Raw genomic sequence first — 12,905 nt, 5'->3', positions numbered from 1 at the left:
GCGAAATGACTTTACTGTTCCCAGAGTGCAACATTAGGCTCAGCAATTCCTGCTTGCTATTGTCTAGGGCCACTGTGACAAAGTTAATTTCTTGCCAGACAAGCACAAACATTTATGTCGACACGCACAATAAATAACTACAACCAAAAAACAGAATTATCCGAATGGCTCTATTTTCTCTTTTTGCTTCAAGCAAAGATTTTGGTCACATGAGGTGACCCATGCCAGAATGAGTTTCCTTCAATAAAAATAAGTGAATAGCTTGGTCTTTGTATGCGTAGGCATTGAAAAAGTAATAGGCTAACATAATCGAAGCTACTGTGTACTATAATGGCTACCTAGAACAGATTATCTATTCACTATCTTTGAGCAAGGACTTAACATATGGCTTGCGCTATTCAGTAAAGTTTGCATAGACAAACTACGTGCTCATGGCCAAATGCACACATTTTTAACCAATGGTTGCAGTGTATAAACCATGAAAAACCAACATGTTCTGTCGAGAAAAGCTGTACAACTGACTGTAAATGAATGTGAAAAGGGACTTAAAGAATGCAGAACCCTGCATTATTCTTCGTCATATCTGAGTGTTAGGTAATAAATGTACTCTTTATATTTATGTTGACAGACTAAAAGGTCCAGGCATCTTGTGGTACTGTATGATTCAAGGTGCCTGCCATGGTTAGCCAAAAAAAGAGTTGATTTTCCAATTCAGAGCTCTGGTTGTGGCCAAAATCCCAGAAGGACCTGTGAAGGTGCAGTGCACACACAGTAAAAACAATGTAGCCTAGGATACAGCAAAAGGGTAATTTAAGTGGGTGCCAGCTTTAACAAGCTCCTTACATGTGAAAAAGAGAACTATAATTATCTGTGCCCACATTTTTAACATCATTCCTGTTGTCAAATCTCTCAGCTCTACTGAAGGAATGATTCATTTCTCTTTGGAAGAGTCAGCATGCTTTGAAAACTTCAGTTCTGCCATACGGTCAGATATGACCTACTGACATAACTGCCATAACAGTACTATGTACTATACACACAAATGTGAAAAAATTGCCACTGCGAGCATTAAAACAAGAGCTATAAATTCAGGTGACAAGCTAGCTGTTGAAAAACCCAATATGCAAAGAAAAAAATCTAAAAATTTGAGTAAAATTATATGACATACACTCATATTCTACAGCATTTTACATGTATGAAATAATGTCCCAAATAATTAATTGTCAAAGTAAAATGCAAGGAAAATTAGGCCAATTACATAATTGGATAAGATGTCAAATGCTATTAACAATTGCTAATCAGGAAGTTCATGGTGTAAGATCTTCTTGACCTTGGCACCTGACAGAGCAGTATAAGCTAAGTAATTTCCTATAGATGAATAATTACAGAGTATTGTAGGTTCTCCCTATACGTCAAAGGATGTTTGGTTTCCTAATTGTAGAAATTGAAGTCTAACTCAACTGTACCCACGATTTAAATATAGCTAAAACCGACACAAGACCAAGTCTTTGAGAAACTTCAGTTTTGTGCACTGAATACCTTGAATTTTAAGACTTGCAACTTACAATATACTCTTGATAACAGCCAGACTACTAACTCAGAGGATAAAAGTAAAGCATTTAACTGGAGCAAATTGTCAAGGGTTATTAGTCATATATCTTATTTTCTTTCCTCCATTGTAGTGAGTGGGGTCTAGCTGCAGTGCTTCTTTGTCTCGGGCCCTTATCTGGCAGTGAAACGCTGAGCTGTGTGCTGCTGTCTCTATTGGCATGGCAGTAGAGGCGAGGCCTGCCATCCCAGATAAACCTCCCTCTGTTCTCCCAACAGCCCAGCAGGCTTCATGTTTGCTGCAGGTGTCAGAGAAAATGTTCCCATAGCCATTAGACTTTAGCGCTGCTGGTGACATGTTGGCACCTCTGATGGGAAACGACTGAAGATGGAGGAAAGCGATGACAGGGGAGATGGAGGCAGACCACACAGGGACAAGACAGAATGAGAAGGGAAAAGCGAGACTGTGTACGCACAATGGGAAATAACCAATAATTAGCATTGTGTTTTCATAAAGCATTTCTCACCAAAGTGCTCTAAAACACACATAAGAAAGTAGTCCAGAGTTATTCTACACCTCTTTTAATGCTAAGCAGCATTACATGTCAGACACTGTTGACCTAGAAACCCATTTTAATAACTACAAAGAGGTAGTCAAGCTTGAGAAAAATGCATTTAATGAATACTGTACACCACAAAATAAAAAACAGAAAAGAAACTAAGGCAGATAGATTGTATTACCCACAGGATAATGATGGTTGTTGTTGCTGCTGTCGTTCCAAAACTGTCACCATATTTATAACCTTGTTATCCTGAATATTCAGCAGCCAAATTGTTTGCAGGTGGCAGGAAATTGGATACAAGAAAAATAATTGATTACTCACAACGTATTTCCTTAAATAATTTTCCATCAGCACAAACAAACTTTAAATGCAGGTAGACAGTAATCTGACAAACTAAAATATTACTTTTCAACATCTTTGACATGAATGGCATTTTGTGAAAAAGGGGTTAGAGCACATAAAGAAATGTAAGTTTTGGTCAACCAAACATCAGAAAACTGTGAAATATGTATCAAGTTTTGACGAACAGTTTAGAACCTAAAGATATTAAATATATTATAATGCTCAGACAAAGGAAAGCAGCTTGTTTGTGGATTTGATAATCAAATGTTTAGCACTCTTTCCCAGAAAATAATGCTTAAACATTAATCAATAAATATATACAGTTTGACTAGTTAGTATTTACATTAATAGGCAAATCAAACTAATAGTTTTTAGTTTTAATTTTTGCAAAATGTCAAAGGCTATGTAAGAACAGAAACAGTGTTCATTTTAAGCCACATCATTGCTTCTGCTTAATTCAAGATGTCTCTTTAGCATAGCAAATGTACAGAGTATCTCTGATGCCACCTTTTCATCAATATACAAGAACTAGCCCATCTGTGGGGACTGAGGCCAATGTTAATGTGGGGACAAACAACCGCCACACCACCTTGCTAGGCAGGGTGCAGGATACCAACCTGGCAGATTACACCACCTGGTCCTGCCAGACTGTCAGCCTATTTATACCCTGGACAATAATTTACACCAGGACAGCCCAGGAGCAGAGAGATACAGACCAGGGGGAGGCAGATCTGTGTGACATTCTCATGGTGGGAAGAAAAGAGCCATCATGATGACCTTCTGCCTTCTTATTCCCTGTAAGGCTTTCCCAGAGGAGTGAACTAATGACAATGTCCTCCACTAGCTGCGCATACTCCTTCAGCTGTATGAGAAACTTGTAAGTGTAAGCATAAGAGTTACAAAAAAGGAATTATTCTCTTAACAAAACCTGGATTATGTCTTTTCTGTAAATAAATCAACATGATGACTTTTATTAAGATTGTCAGGATTTGTACATAAATTTGATTAAACACATCAGATGAGACAGTCCATGAGGACAGTTTGACATAATAAACAAATATTCCTCCACTGGCAATAATGCTGTGGTTCTATACTGCAGAAGGTGCACAGCACTGCAGTAACGCCCTTCGATTAAGCTCGTGAGAGTCTGATTTGTCATTCTGTCAAAGTTGGTGTCAGACGTCAAAAAAAGGCGAGAAGCAACTTTACAAGATAAACTGAAATCTACAAAGGACATGCAGCAGTATCCAGTTTAATGGCTTGTGCATGAATGTGAGGACGAACTGTAAGATACTTTGTATCTGCTCTGCAAACTCTTGCAAATTCTGAAACTTACAGTTTCACGGTAAACCACACTGCAATTAAACCAGGCAACAAGTTGCTTAAACTCAAAACCTCCAAAGAGCTCTATTTTTTGCCCCTGCCACGACTGACATTTTCCCATTAGTGGCACAGACGCATAATTTGGTGGCACCAATATTTCATTTCAGAGAACGTTTCACACAGTAATGAACATGTCACCCAGTGAAATTAATGTGTCACTGTGTTTAACAGATCCAATAAAAGTAAAGAATTTGAATCACTCAGAAATTACATATCAGACCCATTATCACAGTTCATACAACCCCAGTGACAGTTTATTTTGCTGTTACTCAACTCATAGTTGTACAAATACCTAATGTCATGAACTTTGTAGTCTCACTTCAAACACCCATTTTCTTCTTGGCCGCATTATACAGCTAAGAATGATAGGCGTGACTGTGATATTATGATCAGAGAAGAAAAGTACTATCAACAGATTATGAGTAGAAGTAAACAAGTGGGAAATGTGGAACATCTTGAAAATGTGCTGTTTTGCTATGTGACAACTAAAAAAAACCTTAAATCGAAAAAACTTGCAAGTACATTTGCATTATGCAATCGAATACAAGCTCTTGAGATCCTAAATGTGCATGCTATATGTAACTGTGGTCTCAAATGTGTAAGAATAGAGTCTCAGGAGTTTCATACCCTCAAGATATCATTTTGAGAATGGCTGTTGCCAAAGGCTGGAACTTGAAATGTACAGCTATGATTCCTTCTCCTTTTTTTTTTTTTTTTTTAATCCCAACCCATAAAATGACAAGCACCAACGGGAAATAAAGTGGATTTTCAGTTGAAGACATTTTAAATCCACCAAATTATTAAAAAGAAGTGTCAGAAGAACAGTTTAATATTTTGGGCAATATGCTGATTTGCTTTCATGCCAAGTGTTCACACATACAGACTCATAGAATAGAGGGACAACAGACTGAGCCATTCATCTTAAAAAAAAGCTTCCAAGTAGTCTCATGGCTCCAATCAAGACTCTCAAATCTCCAAGGAGCAACGACAAGGACTTTCAACAAATGTGTCTTGCTATCATGGTAAACAGCTTTCCCATCCAAAATTACTGAATTTAACGAGAAACCAAGACTTGACAACAATGCGTGGCATCACATTGCTCAAGAAATGAAATTTGTTGTGCCTCATGAAATGAAAGAAAATAAATGTCCAGCCACAGCCAAGTATGTATGTTACATGTTTAACTAAATACAGCATTAAAGTAGATGTTAGGATTGATAGCACTATATTATCTGTGTCCTAAATATGAAGTTTTCATGGTGATAGCTAGCTTGTTATATTTGTTTAAGAGGAGCAAAAACCAAAGTGTAAAATCTAATTTGCATTTTTTTCAGGGCTGACGAGAAGTTTGGCTTTCATACGCATCAAACGGATGAGATGCAATGTAATTAGTTAGTTGTAAAGGTGCAGGTAGTTGGCTCTTTTCCTTGTTTTCAGGCTTTATGCTACGCGAGTATAGCTATTTCCTATGTTTAATGGATATATGAGAGTGGCATCCATTTCCAAAAAAGTCTATTTCCTTAATTGTTCATCACAAAGTGACTGATGTGTAACAAGTAGAACATTTCTTTGAAGGGAAATATTTTCTGTCTGGAAAGCAGCATCTTCACATTCCTTCTCCATTCATTCTTAAGGAAGCAGCTCCACAGACTCTCTCTTCATGAGACCAAAAAGAGCTAAAACCATTAAAAAAAAAAAGTGTGTAGGTGCTTTGACAGCTGTTTCGTCCTACTAGATTTCCAATCCCTAGCCTTCTTTTTGAAAATACAAAAAGCTGGAGGCAGAGATGAATTCAAGATAGTGTAATTAGCTACCACCGTCACAAAACTGCTGCAGTGGAAAAATGCTACAGAGGAAGATATTAGTGGTTTTCATAATGTGTTCACTGAACCACGTGGTGAGTGTACCATTTTTTGGACTGTATGACTTTGCCCACTTACTTGTTCTAATGTAGAGTTACAGCACATCAAAACAGACATTAGCACTGGCTAGGCAGCGGGCACTAATGATGATTAAAACAGGTTCATAACAAGAGTTGCAAGTCAGTGACAAAAATGTATTTTATTTATTTTAACTGAAGACAAACCTACACATAAACACAGACATCTTGTTTATAGCAACTATGCCTAAATGTAATGATGGTGAGAACTGATTCAGTGCTGTGAATTTCATTAACATGGCTTAAATGTTTTTCTTGTGTGACTGTTAAGTTCTGAGTGTTCGATCAATCACACCTGCTCTTCTGTCTGGAGGCAGAAAGGTGAAAGAGAACCTAATACTGAGCCTGGTGGAGCAAAGTGGAGCTAATTTACGGACTCTGTGTGTATGTGCTGCATTTGTATCACGAGACAAAGTCGGTGAAACGGACTAAAAGATGGAACAGAGGTGAGTGCTAACATTATCCTGTTGCAGACGGTATGTTGATTTGGATGATATGATAACAACATAACCTACAAAAACCGTCTTCCACTGCTTAAAATTAGATCTTGAGTATTGCTTTTCCTTGAATAGGATTGGTATTAGTAGATATGTAAATCTTTTCTTGTTCAAATTGTAAACTGATCTGTGATAATCTCTTGGTTTTCAGTCAGAGAATAGCAAAAAGCATCCACCCTAGCTTGCCAGAGTCCAGTGTTTTGTACTAATCAATGGTCCAAAACTAAACAATATACAATTTACAATTATGTAAATAGGAGGAAAGCAGCAAATCTTCACATTTTATATGTGCTCTGAGAAAACTTAGTTTTTTGAGGTGCTTGGCAGTCCTGAGCATCTTGAAGCACTTGCCATAGTTCTTCTGTGGGATTCAGCTGTCTGACTTGTTTTTTGTCTCTTCATGTAATCCTACACTGACTTGACAATGCTGAGATCAGGCCTCTGTGGGGACTATACCATCTGTTACAGGACTCCTTTTTATTTCTTGTTCGCTGAAGATAGTTGTTTATGACAGTATGTTGGGGATTGTTGAAGCTGCAGATTAAATTAAGGCTATGCTCCAGATATTTAAACTACTTAGGGCTTTTGCACAGGACTATATAGTTACAGCAGTTTTTTGTCACTAAGGGATGTCTGTACAAAATAAAGTGCACTGACAAATTCCACGTTAACACAAGATAGAATAAAAGCACGATGAAAAAAAATTATATGAAAGAGAATGAATTTACTGTGCTTTGTTGATGAAATGCTGATTTAAATAAACTACTGGGATCCTCTCCTCACTTCTAACTCCCTGATAAAAGCTCAAAAAAGGTCAACAAGAACTTTTTGGTCCCTTTCCTAAAAAAATTAAGTGTTATACGGTCACATATTTATGGAGCAACAGAGCAGTAATCCTCAACTATTACTCCTCCTACGCTGCTTTCACCCTCTTACATTGGATTATTACAGGGTAGACCTCACAAAACAGACAGAAAAGGTAAAATAGCAGTGCAATAGTGCACAAAGCCCTTGACAGAAAATGGCTTTATCGGTATGTTAAATCAGAAATTGGCAATGATTTGTCCAGGTCTACAAAATATCTGCACCGGTAAGTGAATAACTGGTAATATCCTCTCTATTTCACACAAACAGTAGTATCTGGGCTGCCCTCAATGTCAAATAGCTGTTTTCAGCAATAACCAGTAAGAGGCTGACGAACATTCCTCTGGCAAGCATCTCTTGTAGTGTAGGCAAGGTTTGTGTGTATGTGTGTGTGTGTGTGTGGTCAAGTTGCTGTGTAGCCTTGAGCAAGCTGCTTTTAGCAAGAAAAATAAAGACAAGGGTATCCGTATTTTGAATGTGATTTCGATGAAAGAGAAAAGAAAAGGCTCTTATCACATCTCACAGCTGGCTCTAGTGGGTGTTTTTAGAGAAAGGATGACCAGAAACTCCAAAATATCTTGCAGTGACAAAATGGTTGTTGCTGTGACACAAAACTCTCAACTAGCAGCATGAAGAAAGTGCCTCTGCCAATCCAATCTCTCACCTTGAAAGTTTTTCCCAAAAGCTGCAGTGATGGACATTCTTCTGTGCCCAGTTAAAAATGGGAGCTTTGACCCATTTGCGTCCACATTGGGTATTAAAATAGGACATCACACTGCCTACTGAGTATCACATGGAAATCTAGTATGTGTAAAATTAGAAAGATTACTTAATCAGCAACAAGCTAATACTGGAGTTCAGGATCCTAATTTCTTTACGTGTGGTGGCATATTTCACTCTGAAGCTGTGGGAAAGGCAGAGTGAGCTCCGTTTACAGATAATAACAGAGTGTGGCTTGGCTGAAAACTCTAAAAAAAAAAAGCTACTCTTTCTCTGGACTCAGAAGGCATGACTGAACCACGGATAAACATAGAGAAGAACAGAAGCTTAATCTACTGTTGGGTCATTTTTTCATTTCTGGTGGGACATAAAACAAAAACGACAAATCAAAAGAATGGCCTGCTCCAAGGTCAGCTTTTGTTTTGGTTGAAAAGAACAATAAACCTGCGATTATGGCATTGTGTAGGTCACCTAGACACCATTCGCTTTAGAGCCAAGCACAACTGACAGTCATCATTTTAGTACATAATATTGGCAAGTTCCCACTCGGCCCAATTATGACTGAGAGTAACAGTTTATATTAATGAGTCCTGTTTGAAACAGGTAGCAACAAGCACTGTTGACTCTAGCTCCTCTGCAAATGAGCATGATTGTGTGTTTTGGACAAGAACAGGAGTTGAGAATTGGCTTTCGATGCATTAAACGTGCAATGCGGCCACAATTCCCGCATTTTCCTTTCTAAACTCTGGTTGGTTAAGTAGATCACTGTAGGACAGAGATAAAACCCTTTTGAATTTCACAGGGAAGTTTTGTGTGTGTGTGTGTGTATATATATATATATATATATATATATATATATATATATATATATATATATATATATATAAAAAACAATATTTTTTTGGAATGTATGATTTTTTTTTAGAATTTATAGAAATTTGTAAAACCACTATAACCCCAAGAAGCCGAATACAAGAGAAGATCTAACAAAACAAGTGCAAGATCCAGACTAAGCTTCTATATTTCAGCTGCAGGCCATGAAATACAGTCCATATAGTCCACATGCAAATTCAGTCAATGTGGACTCAACAGTATGTCCCACAACTGGAATGCAAAACACATGTACTTATGTGACTGGGGGGAAACTGCACTGCATTTCAAATGGCACACGTAGCTCCACAAGAAACCAGTATTGCCTATTCAGTTACAATTTAATTGAAATGGTCAGAGTTGACAGGCTCAGTTAAGTTTGCTGTTCAGACAGGCTGACAATACATTTTTATAAATTAGGTGTAATGGTGTTATCCTTTCAATTCCTAAATTGAAATAGAGTTTAGATACTTACTCCGTGGACAGAAAAATACACAGCAGTATATTCAAATGGGCAAGGCTCTAATTTGTGCACGTGTCCAAATGCAGGCACAATATCTAGGTCGGGAAAACTATTTGACATGCAGCCCACATTTCCAGTAGTTAGTAGTTCTTAGGCAACAGGCAATTAGAGGAGATGTCGATGCTCTTATCTGCTGCTGAATCTGAAGGCAGATTCTAGCAGTAATAGCCTGAGAGGCAAGCAGCACCTGAGCCTCTGGGACAGCCAAGAACAGTAGATATCCTGCAAGAAAAATAACTTCAGCACTGCTTTACCTTCCTTTGTATTACTCTCCGGTGAAAGACGCTAAGATTTACCTCTTCAGATCTTATACAAAACATAAAGGTATAAAATCAACATGACAGCTGTTTGTGTAGGCAATCTTACCCAACATCCGTTCATTAATAGAAGTGACACCGTTTGAAGACTAACACAAAGGCAAGCAGCAAAAACTTCCACAGCAGAATGACACTCAAGAAAAATTAACAAACTAAAGCCATTTCAACTGACTGTTCATACTGTGCAAGATTTAGTTTTCTTCCATAATTGGTTTCATGTTTAAGTCAAGTTGAACGCTTTACATTTCCTGTCATTGGAAACGGTCAGAGTTAGAGAAACAATCTTCAGCGGTGGATAGTTAGATTTCTTTGAATAAGATATTTTAATTAATAGCAGGAATATTTCCAGAGAGGCATACTGATTAAACTAAAGGCCAGTCCACACAGAAAATGCTTCAGAAGTATTTTTGAGATCCATCAGCTGCATCTCTTTTTAAACAGAACTCTATTGTTTGATATGCATGACTGTTTCTGTCTGGTGCTTTGAGAAGATAATCTCCATAGACAGCTGTTTATATCATACAAGTCTCCTGCTGTTTATACATTGAGAAGCATTAAATGGTACTTGCAATGACTAATCAGACTTGTGGTGTCAATGTGAGCTGTCAGCGTGTACTGTCCTCCACACTCTGTAGTGGGCAGTGGAAAATACCTCTGAATCTCTTGACTCAGAATGCCCTGATACGTGGGCATTACTTCTTACTGTGTGTCATTGCCCGATGTGATTATACAGTGTAAAAGCATGCACCACCCTCTGACAGTCAGAGGATATACAGACCAAATTCACTACTGATCTTCCCACAGTAGATCTGGAGGACCTCTGCTTTAACCAGAAGTAATCATTGCAAGTGCAGACCCCCTGCATGACCTAAACATCAGGTAAAAGTTTTTTTAAACTACAGTAACCAGGCAGCAAATAAATCTAATGGTTGTAATGGCCACCAGTGACATCTAATACTCAATCAACACTAGCTCTGCGGTAAGTTGGTGAACTGCAGCCAGCGAGCATTTAAGTTTATCAAACAAACTATAGGATCCCCCTTAAATATAATTTTTTACCAAACCCATCTGTCTCTTTACAAGCATTCTATGAGTACATAGATGTTCCAGGACTCACTGGTCAAGAGCTTTTCATCATCATCAAAAAATGCAGTGTTGTAGCAAAAACTGACGAGGCTAAATCACAAAAACACACACATACAGTATCGTACCAAAGTATACAAAGAGCATCTTTACTGTCTTTGTGTTAGTTGGCACATGCCTGAAGCAACATCAACCTAAATTTAACAGCTGATAGCTAAATAAGAGCCATTGTGTCATTGTGCAAAACTCAAGAGTCGACTATTCATTTCAATAAGTGATAGATCATTGCAGGACTCATTCAAAGACAGGTGTTGAAAGAAACCCGCTGTGTCACTCAGCTTTGAACAGCATGAATATTGCATGTCATGGAGATCATACCTGTGATGCTGCAGTCCTGGAACAGCTTCTCTCAAGCAGCAGGCCACTTCACTCTGGCCAAGACGACACTGCAGCAGTTTGGCTTCATTTTGTATCCTGCAAAGTACAACAGAACAAGATTAAGCCCACACTACTATAAAAACCTGAATATGCCTCTCACTTCAAGGCTCTCGAGGAGCTTTAGAGCTGTGGAACTAAAGCAGTAACCACAAGGTCCATTTTGATATAGCACAATTTAGTTTTAGATGCCAACGTGCCGCCTCAGGCAACATCCGCACTAACAATGGCACTGCTGCAGAAGCTCAAGTTTCTTCACTCATTTCAATGAAGGAGTCAAAGAAAATAGTCTGCTGTGAGGTCTTCTTCTTCTTCTTCACAGTGCAAGGTGAGGTCATCCCGAAAAGCACTATGCTGGCCAGTCAAATATGAATAAGCACACACATCAAGGCAGCATAATGTATAGCATTGTACTAATTTGTTGTCTACCTGCCTAGCATCAAGATGGAGAAGAAAGTTGCTGCTGCTGTGATTAACTTCCCAGAGCGGTACAATCAGACCTCTGAGAAGTACAAGGACATAAACTGCTGCCTTCGCATTTTAAGCCTTCACCCCGGGCTCGTTTGTTTGTATTTCATTTTATTTACCTGCACCCTGTGGCAAAATGCCCACACTTACACAACCCCTTGCAATGTTTGTGCAACTGCTGGTGTGAAGGCCTCTAATGCAGCACCGAACACTAAAATGATGAGTAGACGATGTTTCCATAATCCCTGAACATTTGAGTGAGAAAGAAAAACTCAAAGGTAGCCAACCACAGCACGATATAAAGAATTGTCTTCATAAGATTCATATACCCCCTGAAGAACCACTAAAATCCAGGTTGCTTATTATTTAGAACTAAAGGCAATGAAGATAACACATACAGTAGCTCTAGATGCTATTAAAATGTGTACAGCTATTTACTGCAGTGTGAGAATAGTCTACCTGCAACCAGACAGAGAGGTTCTTTGTAGGGGATTTAAAACACTGCCATGTTCTCCAAATCTCCTCACTTGCTCCTTTAAAATTGTGGTTACATGTCCAAAGAGTGGAGCCTTTTGTTACCCACACAAAAGTAAACACTGCTTCTTCCAATATGGATCAAACTTGGTAGATTATGTTCAGCGATTAGGTTGTTTATGCTCTGTTGATGAAAGACCACCTTCTAGACTTATAGTTACATCATAGCAGTTTAATAGGCAACTACAGAAATGTGTGGACGGGGTGGGCACACTTGAAAAGTTTATTTTTCTCTCTGAGTTGATAAAGATGTGGTCAAATAATCAGACTACATCGCCATGTCATTGCACCTCGTTCATTCAGACTGACGTGTTAATGTTTAGCTGATTTCTTGTGAATGCAACTTGCACTGCTGTAATAATCTTGCATATATCCTGAGCCTAAGATGTACATTCTATGTACATTCTTAATCAGGCCTTCTGTTGTAATTGGTCAAGTTTTCCGCCAGTCATTAACGGGCACAACACCAGACCTACTTAAGTTGACGAACAAATCAGAAACGTAAGCAGTAGATAATACAGATTATTATTATTACTATTGGAAAATATACTGTAATTTAAAATTGTTGTCCTTTCTGTGAAGTTGAGGAGGCACTCATGAATACTTTTACAGATTGTATTACAAGGAGTCGACACACTGAGCACTGACATTTTCTTTGCAATTCCCCCACTAAGGTCATAATATGACGACTCTGCCCCTAACCAAATCTCCAAATACACTCCAAGTCCACCCACACCCTCTTCAACATCCAACTCACACTAGCAAAGAAACCATTAACAGTAATGCAAATCGATGGGAGTGTTAAAAGTATTGGCAGGC

General features: G+C 38.4%; 1 protein-coding gene across 3 annotated transcripts in view; it reads right to left on the bottom strand.

The window, feature by feature from the left end:
• enox2 (ecto-NOX disulfide-thiol exchanger 2) overlaps positions 1-12,905 on the bottom strand; it is a 180,933-nt gene that overhangs the window by 156,651 nt on the left and 11,377 nt on the right. For all 3 annotated transcript variants that reach the window (XM_035952292.2, XM_035952290.2, XM_023279067.3), the window contains exon 2: positions 11,028-11,123. The gene's annotated coding sequence lies outside the window, so the exon portion shown is untranslated. The remainder of the gene's footprint in view (positions 1-11,027; positions 11,124-12,905) is intronic.

This window comes from Amphiprion ocellaris, chromosome 13 (assembly GCF_022539595.1).
Source record: "Amphiprion ocellaris isolate individual 3 ecotype Okinawa chromosome 13, ASM2253959v1, whole genome shotgun sequence".
NCBI lineage: Eukaryota > Metazoa > Chordata > Actinopteri > Pomacentridae > Amphiprion > Amphiprion ocellaris.
Note: the sequence above shows the minus strand (reverse complement) of the source record. Positions and strands in the feature narration are given on the sequence as shown.